This window comes from Mus musculus, chromosome 8 (genome assembly GCF_000001635.26).
Source record: "Mus musculus strain C57BL/6J chromosome 8, GRCm38.p6 C57BL/6J".
Taxonomy (NCBI): Eukaryota; Metazoa; Chordata; class Mammalia; order Rodentia; family Muridae; genus Mus; species Mus musculus.
The window spans coordinates 77,977,863-77,996,610 of record NC_000074.6 but is presented as its reverse complement, the minus strand read 5'-3'; the positions used below and the strand labels follow the sequence as shown (position 1 = coordinate 77,996,610).

The following is an 18,748-nucleotide window of genomic DNA, read 5'->3' as shown; positions in this document are numbered from 1 at the left end:
GAATAATAAAGAAGAAAAAAAAAGACCCAATCATACTGGAAACAGAAAATTCTACTCTCAGAAAACAAGTCTCAATCAGTTTTAAGATTTTGTATATAGGTGACCCTTCACATGTATATAGCTATATACTGGAGTTTTTAATTAGCCAATATAACTTATGAAAACAGATTTTTTTATGGCCCACATATTAAACACAATTAATACTCCTGAGAATGGAAGGGCACTGAGCACCCAGCTAATGGATAGCACTGGACAGCATGTGAGTGTGGAGGAACCGTGCTAGCACATTTATTTTTGTAGTCTGGGACTTTATTATCACAGTTCTAGATCTAGATGCCTCCTCTAAAAATAAATGTAACAATCTTATTATACAAATAAGGACTCTATGGTTGCTGGAAGGGAGCAGACACCTTCCCGTGAGTTACAAACTCAGCTCTTCATTTAAAAGCTATAGTACGGATCCTGTGCCACAGTGCTCCACACCCAAATACCATCAGGAGAAAGCTGGACTCCCAGGAGTGCTGACTCACCTGTAAGCACAGATAACACCTCCATTTCTGCTCAAATTCTCGGCCCAAGAAGGACCTACCCTGAGCCATCAGGACACAGGAACCAAGGAACAGCCAAGAAAGGGATCCTCCTGGTTTCCATCTGCACCCCAGAGCTGACCCTGTGCTACAGCTCTCCATACCCAAATTCCTTCCACAGAGAACTGGACCCCAAGGAGTTCTGACACACAGGCTTTCAGGGAGGACAAGCTATAGTCAGAGACAGCAAGACTAGCTAACATCATAACCAGATGTTGAGAGGCAAGGGCAAGAACATAAGCAACAGAAACCAAGGCTACTTGGCATCATCAGAACCTAGTTCTCCCACTACAGTGATCCCTGAATACCCCAACACACCAGAAAAGCAAGACTCTGATTTAAAATAGCATGTCATGATGATGATAGAGGACTTTAAGAAGGACATAAATAATTCTCTTAAAGAAATACAGGAGAACAAGGGAAAAAGCTTGAAGCCTCTAAAGAGGAAACACAAAAATCCCTTAAAGAATTGAGGAAAACAGAAATAAACAGGTGAAGGAATTGAACAAAAATATCCAGGATCTAAAAATGGAAATAGAATCAATAAACAAATCACAAAGGGAGACAACCCTAGAGGTAGAAAACCTAGGAAAGAGATCAGGAGTCATAGATGCACCAAAAGAAACAAGAGATAGAAGAGAGACTCTCAGTGTCAGAAGATTCCATAGAACATTGACACAACAGTCAAAGAAACATGCAAAATGCAAAAAGCTCCTAATCCAAAACATTTAGGAAATCCAGGATACAATGAGAAGACCAAACCTAAGGATAATAGGTATAGAAGAGAGTGAAGATTCCCAACTTAAAGGACCAGTAAATGTCTTCAACATAATCATAGAAGAAAACGTCTTTAACCTAAAGAAAGAGATGCCAATAAACATACAAGAGGCCCACAGAACTCCAAATAGATTGGACAAGAAAAGAAATTCCTCCCGTCACATAATAGTCAAAACACTAAATGCACTAAACAAAGAAAGAATATTAAAAGCAGTAAGGGAAAAAGGTCAAGTAACATATAAAGACAGACCTATGAGAATTGCACCAGACTTCTCACCAGAAACCATGAAAGCTAGAAGATCCTGGGCAGATGTCATACAGACCCTAAGAGAACACAAATTCCAGTCCAGGCTTCTATACCCAGCAAAACTCTCAGTTACCACAGATGGAGAAACCAAGATATTCCATGACAAAAACAAATTTACACAACAATCTTTCCACAAATCCAGCCCTACAAAGGATAATAGATGGAAAACATCAACATGAGGAGGGAAACTACACCCTAGAAAAAGCAAGAAAGCAATCTTCTTTCAACAAACCCCAAAGAAGATAGCAAAACAAACATAAAAATAACATCAAAAATAACAAGAAGCAACCATCATTGTTCCTTAACATCTCTTAACATCAATGGACTCAATTCCCCAATAAAAAGACACAGAATAACAGACTGGACATGCTATCAGAATCCAACATTTTGCTTCGTACAGGTAATGCACCTCAGTGTCAAAGAAAAACACTACTTCAGAGTAAAGGGCTAGGAGACAATTTTCCAAGCAAATGGTCCCAAGAAACAAGCTGGTGTAGTCATTCTAATAGCGAATAAAATCAATTTCCAACAAAAAGTTATCAAAAAGGATAAGGAAGGACACTTTATACTCATCAAAGGAAAAATCTACCAAGAACTCTCAATTCTGAACATCTATGCTTCAAATGCAAGGGTACCCACATTCATAAAAGAAATGCTACTAACGCTCAAAGCACCTCACGCAATAATAGTGGGAGACTTCAAAACCCCACTCTCATCAATGGACAGATCATGGAAACACAAACTAAACAGAGACACAGTGAAACTAACAGAAGTTATGGACAAGTGGATTTAACAGATATCTAGAGAACATTTCATCCTAAAACAAAAGAATATGCCTTTTTCTCAGCACCTCATGGTACCTTCTCCAAAACTGACTATATAATTGGTCACAAACAGACCTCAACAGATACAGGAAGATTGAAATAATCCTATGCATCCTATCAGATCACCACTTGCTAAGGCTTGTCTTCAATAACAACAAAAACAACAAAATGCCCACATACACATGAAAGCTGAACAATGCCCTACTCAATGATAACTTGGTTAAAGAAGAAATAAAGAAATTAAATACTTTTTAGAATTTAGTGAAAATGAAGGCACAACATACCCAAACTTATGGGAAACAATGAAAGCAGTGCTAATAGGAAAACTCAGCTCTGAGTGCCTACAAAAAGAAACTGGAGAGAGCACACACTACCAGTTTGACAGCACACCTGAAAGTTCTAGAAGAAAAAGAAGCAAATACACCCAAGATGAGTTGATGGCAGGAAATAATCAAACTCAGGGCTGAAATCAACCAAGTAGAAACAAAAAGAACTGTATAAAGAATCAACAAAATCAGGAGCTGGTTCTTTGAGAAAGTCAACAACATAAATAAACCCTTAGCCAGACTAACCAGAGGGTATAGAGATAATATCCAAATTAACAAAACCAGAAATGAAAAGGGAGACATAACAACAGAAACTGGGGAAATTCAAAAAATCATCAGCTCCTACTACAAAAGCCTATATTCAACAAAACTGGAAAATCTGGATGAAATGGACAATTTTCTAGACAGATATCAAATACCAAAGTTAAATCAGGATCAGATAAACTGTCTAAACAGTCCCATAACCCCTAAAGAAATAGAAGCAGTCATTAAAAGTCTCCAAACCAAAAAAAGCCCAGGACAAGATGGTTTTAGTGCAGAATTCTATCAGACCTTTAAAGAAGACCTCATACCAATACTCTTCAAACTATTCCACAAAATAGAAACAGAAAGAACACTATCCAATTCATTCTATGAAGCCACAGTTACACTGAGTATTCTCTCTTGGAGATGGAATGGTTTTTGTCTAGTAAGGAATTTTTTCACAATTTCCTTTCATAGAGGACTTTGTATGAGATTTTTTTCTATTTCTATCATGTTTGATGTTCCAAGTAGATTTTAAAAACTGGTTGCATGCATATTTCTTCTAACTTCAGAAGATATCATGTATATTTAAGAGGCATTTATCTGTTATAAATTATTTTGATGACTTAAAAAGTGTCAATTCCTAGTTGTATATCTTAAAATAAATTTTATTAGTTTAACAAAAAAAATTTTTAAAGCTATAGTACACCATTGGCGTTGGGTTTTGTGAGTAATGAAATCTCTTGAGACCTAGCGGATAAACAAATATTTCAGCAAGGACGCAGTGGCAACTAGTTTTCCACAGGCACGAGGAAGCGATGGGTGACCCACGAGGCAGGAATGTTATGATCAAAGTTCATGAATGTGGGATCTTCCCATGTGATCTCAGGCTGTACACATGTCACAATCTTCGCTCAGCTCCAAGTATTCAAGCTTTTCATGTAGACCTTTCCCTATTTCTTCCCTTCTCCTTCACTCAGGCTCACAAAGGAAACAACCTGTTGAGGAAAATTAAGGTACTAGTGCTTTATTTATAAGGAAGAAAATCAGAAAATCGCCCTAAAATCTTTTAGGCTCTCCCTAGAAGGCCAAGTGAAGCAATTCCTTTAAGTACAGGCAAATTGGCCCTTCAGGAACACCTAGGATACTTTTTTTTTTTGATGACTCCCAGCTTAGGCTCAATGGTAACTGATCCTAACACTTTTGTGCTACATCAACATGTTCATTCTCTTTGCTAACTGGAAAACAGGAAGCATAAACTTACATCCCCTCTTTCTCTGCCCAGTGAATGATGGGAGAAGAACATGCATTTTCTGGTTATCCATCAGGGATTTTTTTTTTCTGCTATCAGCCCCATCTTTAAAAACTAATTTATGGAGTAGAGAGATGGCTCAGTGGTTAAGAGTTTGATTCCCAGCATGTATGCCAGGCGACTCACAAGTACCTATATCTGCAGCTTCAGAGAATCTCCTCAGACACCTGAACTCACGTGTACACTCTCTGTCTCCTCCCCCACCCCCACCCCCCGCACACATACAGGAAATGGGAAAAGTAAAGTAAATACATAAATCTTTAAAAACATTTCCTATCTATAGTTTTACTTTACTCTTCCATGGCTTGAACCCAGGGTCTCACACATGCTAAGCAAGGGCTCTGCTGCTGAGCTGTGTCCCCAGCCAGCTTGCCTTTTTTTTTGCCTTTTTTTTTTTTTTTTTTTACAAGACTCCTACTCACAACTGGTGGCTATGACTTCATCCCATGCTGAAATCACTGAGGAACATAATGACACAGTAGTGTCGAAAGCCACACCCCCACAACAAAGCATGTGGATAAAATGGACAGCAGGCCTGTAGACTAAGCAAGCTTTTAAAATTCCTATTCAAACATCATCAGGTGTGTTAAAAATAAAGTGTGGCTGAATCTCGCCCCTTTGAACAAGTGGTTCCATGTCCCTCCAAACTAAAAGATCCTGCATCAGTGATGAGTGTGTCTGTTTTGTTTGGAAGCCATAAAAAACTACCTACTGTAGTGGGAATTTTGGTTTCTTTAAAAACACAGTAATGTTATGTGAATGTTTTTGTTTTAATCCCAGGTGTGGGGTATGGAGCTGTTTCAGATTGTCCACAGCGCTGACTTTGACTGTCTCATGATCTGGGAGGGGAGGGGCATGCTTTTTTGCCAGCTGCAGATAGTTTATGTTTGTAATTCTGGGGACTCCTGAGAGGTACAAACAGGAGCTCTGAGAAGGCCCATGGAGTCTGCCGCTGCCCGGGCTGCTGCGCCCCCTGCTGCTGGTGGTCTCTGCTGCTGCATTTGCTATTGCTGGCTTGCTGGAATGCTGGCTTGGTGGTTTTCTGGGTTGTTGGTTGGAGATATGCTGAAGATGGAGATTGGACTTGCCCCAAGGAACTTATCACCCCTAATCAGCAGGAAGTAGTCTTAAGAGGTCTATGCCCTCTTTCTCTTCTAACCTTCTCTCTTTCCCACCTAGTGTTGGGGGATTGGTAGGGATTGGGGTGGAATAAGGGCTGGTAGGGGGGTAGATTAATAGGACCCAATAAACTAGCTCAAAAAAGTATGCCCACAATCAATATTGCAAGAGCAGATAACAGGGTGGTGATCTGAAAAATGGAGAAATGGGCTTCCTTGTGTCTCCTTGCTCATTGTCTTTGGCAGTCGCTGCCAGAGCCTATGATTCTTCTGGGCCTCTGTCACCTGACAACCACTAGTTCTAGGCTAATTTTGGGTTTGCGCATAAAAAAGTCGAGGTCTACAGGGTAACCACACGACACACATTAGTTATAAGATAGAGGTAAGTGTGAGGCATCTCTTTCCGACTCTGTCTTTTTCACCCCCATTTTGTTCCTATGACCTGAAGAGATTACTGCTGCTTAATTAGATGACCCAACCCCCCTTCCTCTGGCACCACCCAGGACCGCGTAAGGAAAATAAGGAGTGAATTTCAAAAAGCTTCCCTTCTGAATTTTTTGTGTTTCCTGGAAAGCAGTGGAAGATGTTTTTTATGGCAATTGTGGAGCACGGACTAACACGACATGCCTGAGCCCACACTGCAGACAACTGAGTTCAGCATTTACCTGCTGTGACCTCGAGACAATAGCAGAGAGGGCACCAAGCCCATGCACAGGTGGTGCTGGCTGTAGTGAGGTCAGTGAAAGCCGCACTCAGTCATGTAGCATGGGAAAGCAACCTGTTACGTCAGGAGATGTATATGAAACTTACACATTCCATAATCATCTGCTTCAAATCATATGTAAGTGTGATCAAGACCTATACATTAAAATTACCTCTGCACACTGCATACATACCGCCTAAATTTGACTCTTCACATATGTGTAAATTGCTCACTCCATGATAGGTTTTCATTTCTCTACTGAAAAAAAATAATTAAATGAATCAATCTATTTTACATAAAAGATTAAGAAATATGCATATGAACAGGATTCCATATGATGCTTTAAAACTACAAAATTTAAAACTTCTTTTGGGTATATTTCATACTAAAAAATAATTATTCTCTCTTATGTTTACGATGGCCATAGGATACAATAAATGAAAACTGATAACCACAAAAAAAAATATGTTTAGTCAGCCACAACCTGTCCAGTTCAGACTAAATCCAGTTCAATTGAGGTTTGAACTGGAAAATTCAGAATATCTTGGAATATCTGCTTTAAACATTTTAATTCTTTTTATAAGAAATGGCTCTGGTGAATAGCAAAAGCACAGCAAGACTGTAGACTATCCTGAGACAGGGCAGAGGGCTAAAAAAGGAAGGTTTAAATGTAACATAGAATTAAACACCAAGTTCACGATGATCTATTTTAATGACTTTTACTTCCTCTCCAGGACAGCCCGCAGATAATGTGGTGAATATTTTTGTTTCAACTTGAATAAGCTAAAGTTTTCTGAAAGGAGTGAACCTCAGTTGAGAAAATGCAGCCAATAAGATCTGGCTTTGGAGCATTTTCTTAATTAGTGATTGATGGGGGAGGGCCGAGCCCATTGTGGGTGGGGCCACTCCTGGGCTGGTGGTCCTAGGTTCTGTGAAAACGCAGCCTGAGCAAGCCATGGGGAGCAAGCCAGTAAGCAGCACCCTCCAGGATCTCTGCATCAGCTCCTGCCTCCAGATTCCTGCCCTGTGTGAGTTCCTGTCCTGATGTCCTTCAGTGATGAACAGTGATGTGGACGTGTGAGCCAGATAAACCCTCTTCTCCTCAGCTTGCCTTTTGGTCATGGTGTTTCATCACAGCAATAGAAAACCTAACCAAGACAGACAGACAGACAGACAGACAGACAGTCTCCTGGTTTTCAGGGTAATTTCCATATCCTGTTACTACTATATTTGATAACAATGAGTATTTTATCATGCTGTTAAATATTTTAAATAATGTGGTCTTTCACAATGCCTTCTTAAACCATGAGCAGTTTCTCTGACATGGATGGCCCAGGTGGTCTCCTGACAGCCACAAGGAGAAACTGGGTTCCTGGAACCCACAGCAGCACCAACTCATTTTGGTCAGAAGGGACCCACACACAGCCCTGCAACCTTCTCAGTCCCACATGTTTAAGAACTTGGAACTGGATCAAACCAAGTCAAATTTCAACCTCTAGGTTGATGATCTAATATCACTGTGTGTAAAACAAAAATTGGCAGATACCCATAAAGGCTGGTTAAATCCTTTAGCGCAGGCTACAGTCACCAGCTGGGTTCCTCTGAAACCAGACCCCAAGAGAGGCAACCTTCGTCCTCACATTTGTCTACTGTTGTTCATAACTACTGGATGCGAAGCAACACAGCACAATGAAACCGATCAGCACACAAGCAATTCAACACTCGCTAAACACAGGTAGTGTCCTTCTGTGGGCAGCAGGCAGCTTCACTTATTTCTTATTCCCAAGACCATATATGTACTGATTAGCCAGAGGAATGCAAAGGGAGGTGTTGACTGGTATGTCTGAACAGCCTGGTTCCTGGCCTAGTGTCACTGAAATGCCACACTCATCACTGAAGTCTGTTGATAAGACCAACGATGCTTAGCAGCTTTTCCCAGCAGACTTCTGTCAGGGGCCCAAGCTGTGAGTTAGCACGTGTGGTGTCCTGTCAGCACGGAGGGTTTACTTCATGAGGAGATCTGAACAAGGTTCAGAAGGTGGAAACAAACAAAAGTCTAGGTCAGAAAGTTCTGGTGGGTTGATTCTCCCAGTTGCATGAGGTGTTGTGTGAGAGATTCAATGTTATTTTGAGGCGATCCTGCTGTGCCTTGGTGAGGAAGGATTGTTTCTCATGTATTTTCTTAGAACCACTTGGGAGAGCCTCCGGGAGTTTAAACTCACATACAGAATAAAGCATTATGGGATCCGATGTGGTATTACCATAAGCCGGCTAGGGACTTTAAAATATAAAAACAAAGCTGAAACAAACAAAACTTCCCATTTTTCTGGAAACCTCATCCCCAGAGAATAAGCAAATGTCTCAAGGCGACATAACTTTGAAAATGAAAAACTGTGACTGAAAATAATGTGCCCATGGGATTCTTGAGTCATGGGACCAAATCCAAAAAAGCTGTTCAAGGAAAAAAATTCAAAACACAATGTAAAGTTGGGTAAAATCGTTTTCACATCATAAAATGGATACAAAATGGGCTAGAAAAAAAGCCAGCGTTTTTCTTTGGGGACCACCAAAAGGCATGGTACTGTCCAAATGTTCATCCCAGCTCATGGTTAGTGGAGAACGTGTGCAGAAAGCGTTTGATGGGTAGAGTTTAGCACCCAGGACAGGGAAGATGTGACACGCTTGTCCTGAGAACACTTCACCATGAGAATATTGATTTTGCTCTCCTCCCCAGTCCATTTTTATGTGAAAAAAATGCTGACTTTAATCCATGCTTACCTATCTAGCACTGGATGTGACAAGGAGATAGGAAATTCCAGAGAGCAAAATTGCTGGAGAAAAAAGAATCTATAGCCCAGAGGAAGTAGAGATAAAAGAACTTAATGTCTGCAATATTAGTGACTGACATAATCACACACATGGCATCATCTCCCTGAGGTCATGTGACTCCTCCTAGTGTAACTATGGTCTGCTATCTACAAAAACACCTTAGTGCTCTCAAGTGGAGCTCTCAATCAACACAGAGGGAGAGTGACAACAGTGACAGAAACTTCTTAAGAAGGATGGAGGAAAAGGTCAGCCATTAGAGTGCTTGCCTACAGAAAACAAGCACCTAAGTACAGTACTTGGAATACACAAGTGTGCACACATGCACACACACAGGGATGCAGAGATGCATGCACACATACACTTGTACACGCAACAGGAAAAAAAAGGCATCACTTTAAGACTGTGTCAGAAACATGAAGAAAAACACAGAAGATTGTCCTACAGTTAGGACACACACTGCAAAAGATGCTGTGACTTTGATGGGCCAAGGAAAGATCTTCCCAAAGATATCCACATCCTCGTCTCCAGAAGCTATGAATATACTTCATTATATAACAAAGGGAGATTAAATAGAAAAAAGAAAAGTTATTAATTCTCAAATTTTAAAGTCAAGAGGTGAAATCACAGGGATGCTTATAAACAGAGAAGAGACAGAAGAGATGAGGTCAGAGTAATGCAACCTTGGGAGGACTTGAGTTGACTTTGCTGCCTTTAAGAGAGTGAAGATGACCGTGGACCAACGAGAACAGTCAATGAAAGCTGGCAAAAGCAAGGAAATAGCAAACATGTCTCCCCAGAGACCACAGAAAGGAACCCTGCTCTGCCTGCCCGTGCCTTGACTTTTGCCCTGTGAGACCTGGACAGGATTCTTTTCCCACCTCACCAACTGTAAGAGAATACATTTGTTTTCATAAAGTCTACAAAGTTTGAAGTAATTTATTTTGGCAACCAATGGGAGACGAATTTGGGTCTTCTGGAGAAAGGAACAGAGACAGAGACAAAGAAGAGTCTACAAATAGAAGGGTCTTTCCAGAGCCTCTCAGCTAGAGGCTGTGCAGTAGGAAAGGATCTGAAGAAGCAGGTTCAAAACAATTGCTCTGCAGGTCTCAGTGGCTGTGAATGGAGCATCAGAGAGGGCCAGGATGACATTCTCTAAGATATTAAACACAGAGTTTACATCTGCTGGTGGACTACCATAAAAAGTCCAGGCACAAAGACACAGTGCATAGTACAGTAGTTATACCTTCACATATCTGCCTCCCAAACTTATTTAGTATTTGGAATCCAGAACACAAAATTAATGTTTGTTTAACAGAATTCAATAAAGAATTTGAAAACACAATCATAAAACTTATAATTTGTGTTCACAATGGAAAAATGATGTAATGTCTTAATTTTTTCTGAGATACAGATCTGTAAATTCTTCTGCTTCTCTGCTTCCACATCCCAGGTGCTAGAATTATGGATGTGGACCACCATGCCCAGCTTAATATTCTTTTAAAATAAATTGTATTTATTTATGGGGGATGGGTAAGTGTGTGGGTCACAGCATGTGTGTGGAGGTCAGAGGACAGTTTGTGTGTGCTGGCACTCTTCTTCCACCATGCAAGTTCCAGGGATTGAACTCTGGTCGCCAGGTCTGGCAGCCAAGTGTTTTTACCTGCTGAGCCATCTCACCAACCCCTCAGCTACCAATTCTTATTAGAGGAAGTTGTCAAAAATATACAATGAAAGTGTAGGTTGGGATATTTAGTATTTACTGACTTTGTTTTTCCTTGGAGGATTTGGAACCATGAGGTAATCAGCTAGGCTTTCGCCAACAGCGTCTTTCCCTCTGTTCTCCAGACTCATTCCTCTGCCTTCATTTGACAGGTATGCCATGACACTCTCCCGAACATAACACTGCTCCCTCCTTCTGATTGCGCATCTCCTGGTGGATCCTTGGGCTTCCCCCCTCACTCCTTGTCTATTGTATAGTGTGCACTAATAAACAGGTGTTTTCTTTGACCTGCCAATTTCATTATTAAAAAGATGTATATCCAAGAGAAGGAATCAGTGGGAAAGAATAGTGGGGGAATAGAACAAAGTAAAGCGCACTATGTTCTACATGCTTAAAACCAATTAAAAACTAATTAATTAGATTGAAAAGCAAATGGATGTGTAAAGAAAAAATGATACACTTATACACAATGTTTCTGTTGTACAGAAAAGAATAAAATCCTGTGACTCATGGCAATGCAGATAGGCCTAGAGGGCATATCTTTATGAAATAAGCCAGGCACAGAAAGACATTACCACATGACCTCACACACTTAATCTAAGGAAACTGAGTTTGTAGAAGCCAAGAGCAGAACGAGAGGCCTGGAGAGTAGACAGTAGAGGACAAGAGAAAGGTAAGTTGCAGTCAATCGGAAGTAAGAAGTTCTGGCTTGCATTTTATTGCACAGTGTGGTAATTATATAAAACAAAAATGAACTATATGCTTCAAGTCAGTTAGAAGAAAGAATTATGGACAAGAGATATGGCTCAGCTGTTAAAGACTGGGGTCACAATAAAAAAAAAAAACCTGAAACAATGTATATTTAAAAAATGGATATATTTACTTCTATTTAAACATTATACAAAATTTTCATATATTGAAGCATCACATATTTCTCCTTTTATGTGTATGGTTTTCCTGATTCATGTAAGTTAACATAAACTTAGTTAGCAAAATACACCAGTAAATAGAGATAGTTTTTAGGTGAAGAGCATAAAGCATGTTAGCAGGGTGAAACTGAAATAAAAGAATTCTCTGTTTTCTGAAACAGAAACTAACTCTTTCTAAAACAGGTGGAGCATCATTGGCAATCATTGACATTGTGAGTACTAATTAATTATTACCTATCTGAATGATTAGATCTCTCCAGAAAGGAACTAAGGATCATTTCTTAAACAAAAGTAGGCTTGGACTGAGAAGTAGAAAAAAGGAATATCTTGAGTTCAAGGCTTGCTGGGACTACAAAGTAAATTCAAGCCCAGCCTAAACTACATGGGGAGATTGTGTACCTCCCAAGAAAGTGACCCTGGATTTCCTACCTCACCTACTCTCTGTGTGTGCATATGCCCTGCACACATCTAAGAGATGTTGCTGTCTGAAGCTCCATACTTACCATGTGGAAAATCGCCTAACTGAATGGGAAAGACAGAAGCAAAAGTGGAGAAAGCATGCTCTTCTACTAAAGAATGAACACGCTCTGCGTGGCAAGGCTGTAGATCTATCTGCATGTGAAATTAATAACGGGCTACATTTTCATATAATTATGTCTCAAGTTATTCACCCTTTGTGAGAGTTACTCAACATTTACACTTTCTAGACTGCTTCCCAAGCTGCAGGTTTGATGGATAGTTACCCTCACTGGAAGTATTTTACTTAGGAATCTGTACTATGTTGGCTGCAACTACCTTGCATTCTGGAAAGGCTAGGTGACCTCTCTTCCTCTGCTCCCATTGCAAGGTGCATGTAAGTTGCCCCTCATAACAGTCAAGGTGCCTTTCATTGCTCAAGATAGGAATCTGACACCCTTGCCTTCAGCATTGCTCTCCCAAGCCTTTCAAACATGGCGGTTATCAGCCCTTTTTTGTAACAGTGTTGAAAATGTGCATCTGAGTTTGCTATCCGAAGCTGGAGTTGTCCTGAAGTTAAAACTGAACCATGCCTGGTTTTCTTAGATGCCATTCATTAAGGTACTGGCTTTCTTTATGTCTTAATCTCTTGTTTTTGACAGATGACTGGAATGGTAATTAAGGCTATACAAACAAAAAATGAGCACTAAATGTATTTGGCAAGCTGTCCTGTCTTTAGTACAGCTGGAATAGTAACTCTCCATAAACAAACCAAGCTCATGAAGAGCCCCGTCCAGATTTCCATGGGAATCTGGTTTGAGTGCAGGTTGTCAGACTGATTGGGGGACTTCCAGCTGGCTATAAGGAACAATTTGATGAAAGATAGTGCTTTGTCTCAGTTATGGTGCCTCAACGTCAGAATTATGAGAAACTGTCCTTATTAGGAACACAACAAAAGCCCAAAAGGCAGGAACAAAGACAAAGAAAGTGCCCCGAAAGGCACACTGCTCCTCAGATATTTAAGACACAGAAGATACTGATTAATCATGCCCTGTGAAATGTGGGTTGTCTCCTCTTCATGCCTAAGTAAGATCTCTAAAACATTCTGTTCATGGAATTGGAATATATTAATTCCTAGTCCTCATACAGTACTCTGAGGTGGAGCTTAGTATTACGTATTAGTATTAGGGTAAATGTCTCATGATTAAGTCCTGTTGGCTTAGGAGGAGTGAGAGAGAGAGACCACAGGAGCACAGAACATACATTACCAAGATGGGATGTAGTCCAGGAACTACATCAGAGTTTGTGACATGCTGTTTGGAACTTGTCCCTCCAGAACCATGAGCCCAAACAAGTCTTCTTTATAAAGCACCTTCTCCTGACTACTTCACAGATGACATCTTAAAGGGTATCATTAAGTTTAGTGCTTACTAGATATCCTAAACTCCACATTTTGATAATCAGAAACCCAATCTGCCAGCAATGACAAGAAATTTGAGATCAATAGTGTGAAAATCAGAAGGAACAATATTTTAGAGACAAACTATAGTTTGCTTTCTACTTATGCCACAGATTAACTGTCACAGTGCCTATTACATAGCCTCCTGGAAATAAGCCCTTAACCCACAACATAAAATTAGTAATATCTAGTTATCAGGGGAGTTTCAGAACTGAACAAGACAATACAGCTTAGTTGAGTTCCTTGCAAGAGATTGATGGGTGGTATTGCGGCTTGATTTATTAACAATGAAGCATTGGTTACAGTGACCTAGTGCTTGTGCTCTACGACACCGAGTTATGCTCTATGACACCATCACTATCATCACCACCCTGTTCAGGAGTCAATTGCAGAAGTCACTCCTAAATCTGTTTACCCAACTTTCATGAAGTCATAGTTTTTTTTTTCGCTAAAATGGAAACACTACTAAAATATCAACCTAAGAAAGTGTGAAGAACTCTTGGTACGTTGTGTGACAAACAAACTTACAGATAAAAATGTACAAATAACAATGTACAAAAATTCACACAACCCAAAGGAGCAAATCCAATACCATCAAGTCTTGGGCATTAACAATGTTTCTTTAGAATACTTTCGATTAAGATTTGGACCAAGTATTTATGTTAGTCCTTGGCTTTCTTCTCGGTTCTTGGCTTCTGTGTACAAGGTGAATGAACATGGAGAAGATGGTTAACTAAGTGCCCTGTTATAGCAGAAATCGAGAAAGAACTGGGGCTGGAGAGCTGACTCAGCAGTTAGAGTACTTGCTGCTGTGCCAGAGGACTTGAGGTCAGCTCTCAGCACACACCCAGGGCAGCTTACACTGCATGTATCTCATTCTCATGGATCCTGTGCCTCTGACCTCCACAGTGATGCACTTACCCATATGCATATGCACATAATTTTTTAAAAAACTCTTTTAGGGAGAGCACAGAAGGGCACTACCTCAATCAAGAGAAGCAAACTTACAGTGTTCTATTTTGATAAGTCAGCAAAACAACAAACCTAAAGCAATGTCCGCTTCCTACTGATGCTGTTTTCCTCTCTTGTCCTTGTTGGATACCTGAGCTAGCACTGCCATATGCTCAGTCATACGAACTCTCCTATGAGAAAAGAACTTACAGAAGCCTCTGCTGGGTACAAACCATTTCATAGTCATTTTTATTATGTAAGCAAAACACGGTTAGTGAGAAAGACTAGGAGAGCCCAATGGACTGAAAGGTTAAAGCCATCCACAACCTTACAATCTGAGATAACTATTGTTCACACTCTATGTTTTCTGACTTTTCCCAAATACGTAAAAATTCATGCAATGAATACACATAATTTAAAAAAACAAATTATACTATAATTCTTTACCCTAAAGGAAAAGTAGTTAATTTTCCATGTATGCTATTTATAATAATTATATTCCATATTATATTTTAAAGGACAGATGGTCCCAGACTTAGAGGTTTTTGCTTAATAGTGATGTAAAAGCAAATGCATTCAATAAAAACTGTACTTTGAATTTTGAACTTTTTGCATACTAGCAATAAATGATCTCTTACTGTGCATGGATGTGTGTGTGAGTGTGTGTGTGTGTAAGTGCTGGTGCATATGTATGTACATATGCGCATGTGTATGTAGAAGCAAAAGCACAGCCTTGAATGTCATTCCTCAGTTTTTCTGGAAATATCCCCCTTTTGTTGAAACAGGTTCTTTAATTGATTAGAGAACTAGGCTAGGCTGCTGGCCACCGAGCCCCAGTCTCCCAAGTGCCAAATTTACAAATGTGTGCTATCATGTCCATTGGTTTGAGGATCAAATTCACCGTCTTGTGCTCAGAGCAAGCACTTTACCAACGTAGCTATCTCCCTAACCTCTGATCTAGCACTTTCCCATGATGCTGGACACTAACCATGAAGCTCATCTCTCAATGGAAAACCAATGCTCTGCTGTACGCTGGGATTCTAATCTATGGTGTTTGGGAGGATAAGTTGATTAAGTGATTCCTTCCCTTGTAATATGTTCAACTTGTCATGGTTTGAGATATTACTCTATCATAGGCTGGGGAGCATACGCTGTCTCCCAGCACTCAATTATGCAAATACCATAAGTGATTAGTCCATCTGCTATCAATGGACAGTGTAGTTGATTCCAACTTTCTTGTTATAAACAATTCCAGTTCTATAAACATCCTTGTTTATACACCTTGACTTACTTGATTAAATATTTCCTTAGACGTTAAAAACTTCCTAGAAATGTAAGCACCAAATGAGAGACTGCATATTTTAAGACTCGAGACTTACTTTGTATTAAGGATGTCTTTGCAATGTGTTTACATAGATACGTCCATCTATACTAAGTGATACTCTCAGCAGCAGCTATCAAGGATTCTCTGTTGCCCTTTGATTATGACTTCCAAAAAGAAAAGTCCAATGAGACAAGGAGACTCTCTCACTGCTGCCACATTACAAATGACAAGAGGACAAGAAGAGATGACTCCCCGTTATCCCATGGGTACACTAAGAACCTATGTGCACTGTGATATCATAGGCCAGAAATAGTAAAGCGGATGAGAATTGCTGGAACCTTTGTTAGTTAGCTTTTCTTGTTACTACGACAACTACCTAAAGGAAGCCACTTAAGGCAGGTCAGGCCTATTCCAGTTCACAATTCAGGGGCAATAGTTAATGTCATGAGACAGGGAGGCCTTCATGAAAGAAGAACATGAGCTGTCCATGGCTTACTCACATCTTATCAGAAAACAGAGAGAACTAAACCAGGATGGTTTAGTTTGTATCACCTTGAAAGGTCCCCAGTGATCTGCTTCCTCATGTGGCGCCCCACTGCCTGAACAGTCTACAGTCTCCTGAAGCATCACCCCAGCCAGGGACCAGCATTTAAACATATGAGCCTGTGGGGACACATTTCACACTCACATCACAGCCCTGGGAATGATAAAAGCTCTGATTTGTAAAGTAATATCTGTCCTACCTTTCAAAATGGGGCAGGAACAAAGGAGCTGGTCACAAGACCTTTTCTGAATGAGTATGGTGATCCCAGCACTTGCAGGGCAGAGGCAGATGGACCTCTGGATTCAGAGCCAACCTCGTCACCAAAGTGAGTTCCAGGACAACCAGGGCTACATGGAAAAACCCTGTCGTGGAAAACCAAAATCTAAAAGAACCTTTTCTTTTCTCTGTGATTGATGGAGATTTGAAAAAGAGAAAGGGACTCAGAACTGAATCAAAAATGCTCTGAAATATTTTTTTATCTATGTACGTATGTGTACAAACTTATGATTTTAGACTCAAGTAGTAACATGCTTAAGAGGCAACATTAAATAAATACCCCTTCTCCCTCTTACTGTCGGCTGATTAGGTTCATACACAATCATAAGAATTTAAGCTGAGAGGCAGGATTACCATGGACTAAAGCATGGGGAATACAAAGAAATGCAAAGCAAGGGTGGGGAATGAATGAGAGAAGAGCCTGTTGTCTGCAGGGTGACCACAAAAGATGCCTTGCTTCTTAACGGTACACACAGCAGCCCAAGGCTACTTCCCCATGGAAACCTTTTTAATTCTATCACAGATTTCCTTCCTGATATGGAAACACAGGTACACTGAGTATTAGCTTTGCCCAAGAGAAAACAAGCAATAAAGGGAAACCTAAATTCAAACTCCTTGACCCTAGATCTAAAATCAACACTTGTAGCTACTTGAATGCTCTCCTTCTCTTGGCTGCTGAATTACAAAACCAGTGCAGTATGGATGGAAGGCCTAGAGACTCAGACTCTAGCCCAGGAGCCAGGCTCAGCCAGTGGATGTGGCAAAGTCGTTATTATATTTATGTTCCTCCAAACCAACCAAATAAGCAGAATCCAGACAGGATGGTTTAATTTCTTTTATTGCTGTGATAAAGTATCCTGACAAAAACATCTTCAGGGAGAAAGGGTTCTGGCTTATAGCTCCAGAAGGATAGAATGGGTCTTTGTGGAAGGGAAGGCAGGATGGCAGGACCTGAGCGCTGATCATATTGAGTTTATGCACAAGAATAAAACCTCCAAGCCAGTAACGCACATCCTCCTGCAAGTCTCCATCTCCTGTAGGCTCCACAGCTTCCTAAGCAGGACCGTGATCTCAGGACCAAGCATGCAAACTCTCAGTTTCCCCAGTCGCCAATCTTTTAGGAATCTAAGAGTCTCACTGCTCTATTACAAGCTGTAAACCATTTGTTTACTGTTCATAGCTGATCAATGATGATGCTCCAGTGAGATGACGGATAAGAAAGTACGCTATAAAGATGCCATAGTCCGCTGAAGGATGGTACCAAATGGACAGTGTAGCACACAGACTTGTCTCTGCTTAGGGCTGACAGATGTAGGATGAGTTCTGAAAAGAGCATTTCCTCATGCTGGGAATGAGGTGAGCTAACACTCCCTAAAGCTGTGTGCTCTCTTTCCTAGTAATGCTGCTGTGGATTTCATCTAACGCTACTTATGTTAATTTGGTCCCCCAAAGTATATAGGAACCCATAAGTCTGTACATAAGACGATGTGGAACCCTGCCCCAGTTGGTTTTGATTGTTAAAGTTGCCGGTACCAATGGCTGAGCAGAAAGACAGAACCGGGCCTTTTAGGATGCCAGGGCAAGGGACTGAGAGGGAGAAGAAAGAGAGAACTGCCATGCCAGGAGAGGAGTAAAGACCAGGCCTGAGAGGTGCAGGACAGATGGACAGACGAACAGACGGACAGACAGCCAACATGTAAGAGCCGGGGAAGAGCCCTCCATGTCATGGGTCTAGGGCAATGATGATGGAATATAGATTTTAGTAAGTAATAACTCAGGAGTATTGGAGGGGGGTGTTAGCCACATGGAGGTTTGGGAGTGGCTCAACCATTGAGCTGTTTAAGGTATATTAAAATATAAAGCTCTGTGTGTGTGTGTGTGTGTGTGTGTGTGTGTGTGTGTGTGTGTCTTCTATTAGGGAAACCAGAACATTGCAGTGAGCAGCGAGGACTGTGCATCGCAGCCACCAGGATGATTTGAGTAGAGGTTAATTGGCAACAGCAACAAATGTAAACAGCCTCTGTCACAAGTTGGCCTCTAACCTTTCTTAACAAAAGTTTTAA

The 18,748-nt window shown here is 40.6% G+C and overlaps 1 annotated feature.

Moving 5' to 3' along the window:
- Positions 7,476-9,296: an enhancer, noted in NCBI's record as "VISTA enhancer mm172". NCBI's record gives its function as "enhancer in: heart[8/8]" and the evidence as "EXISTENCE:transgenic organism evidence [ECO:0001131][PMID:17130149]".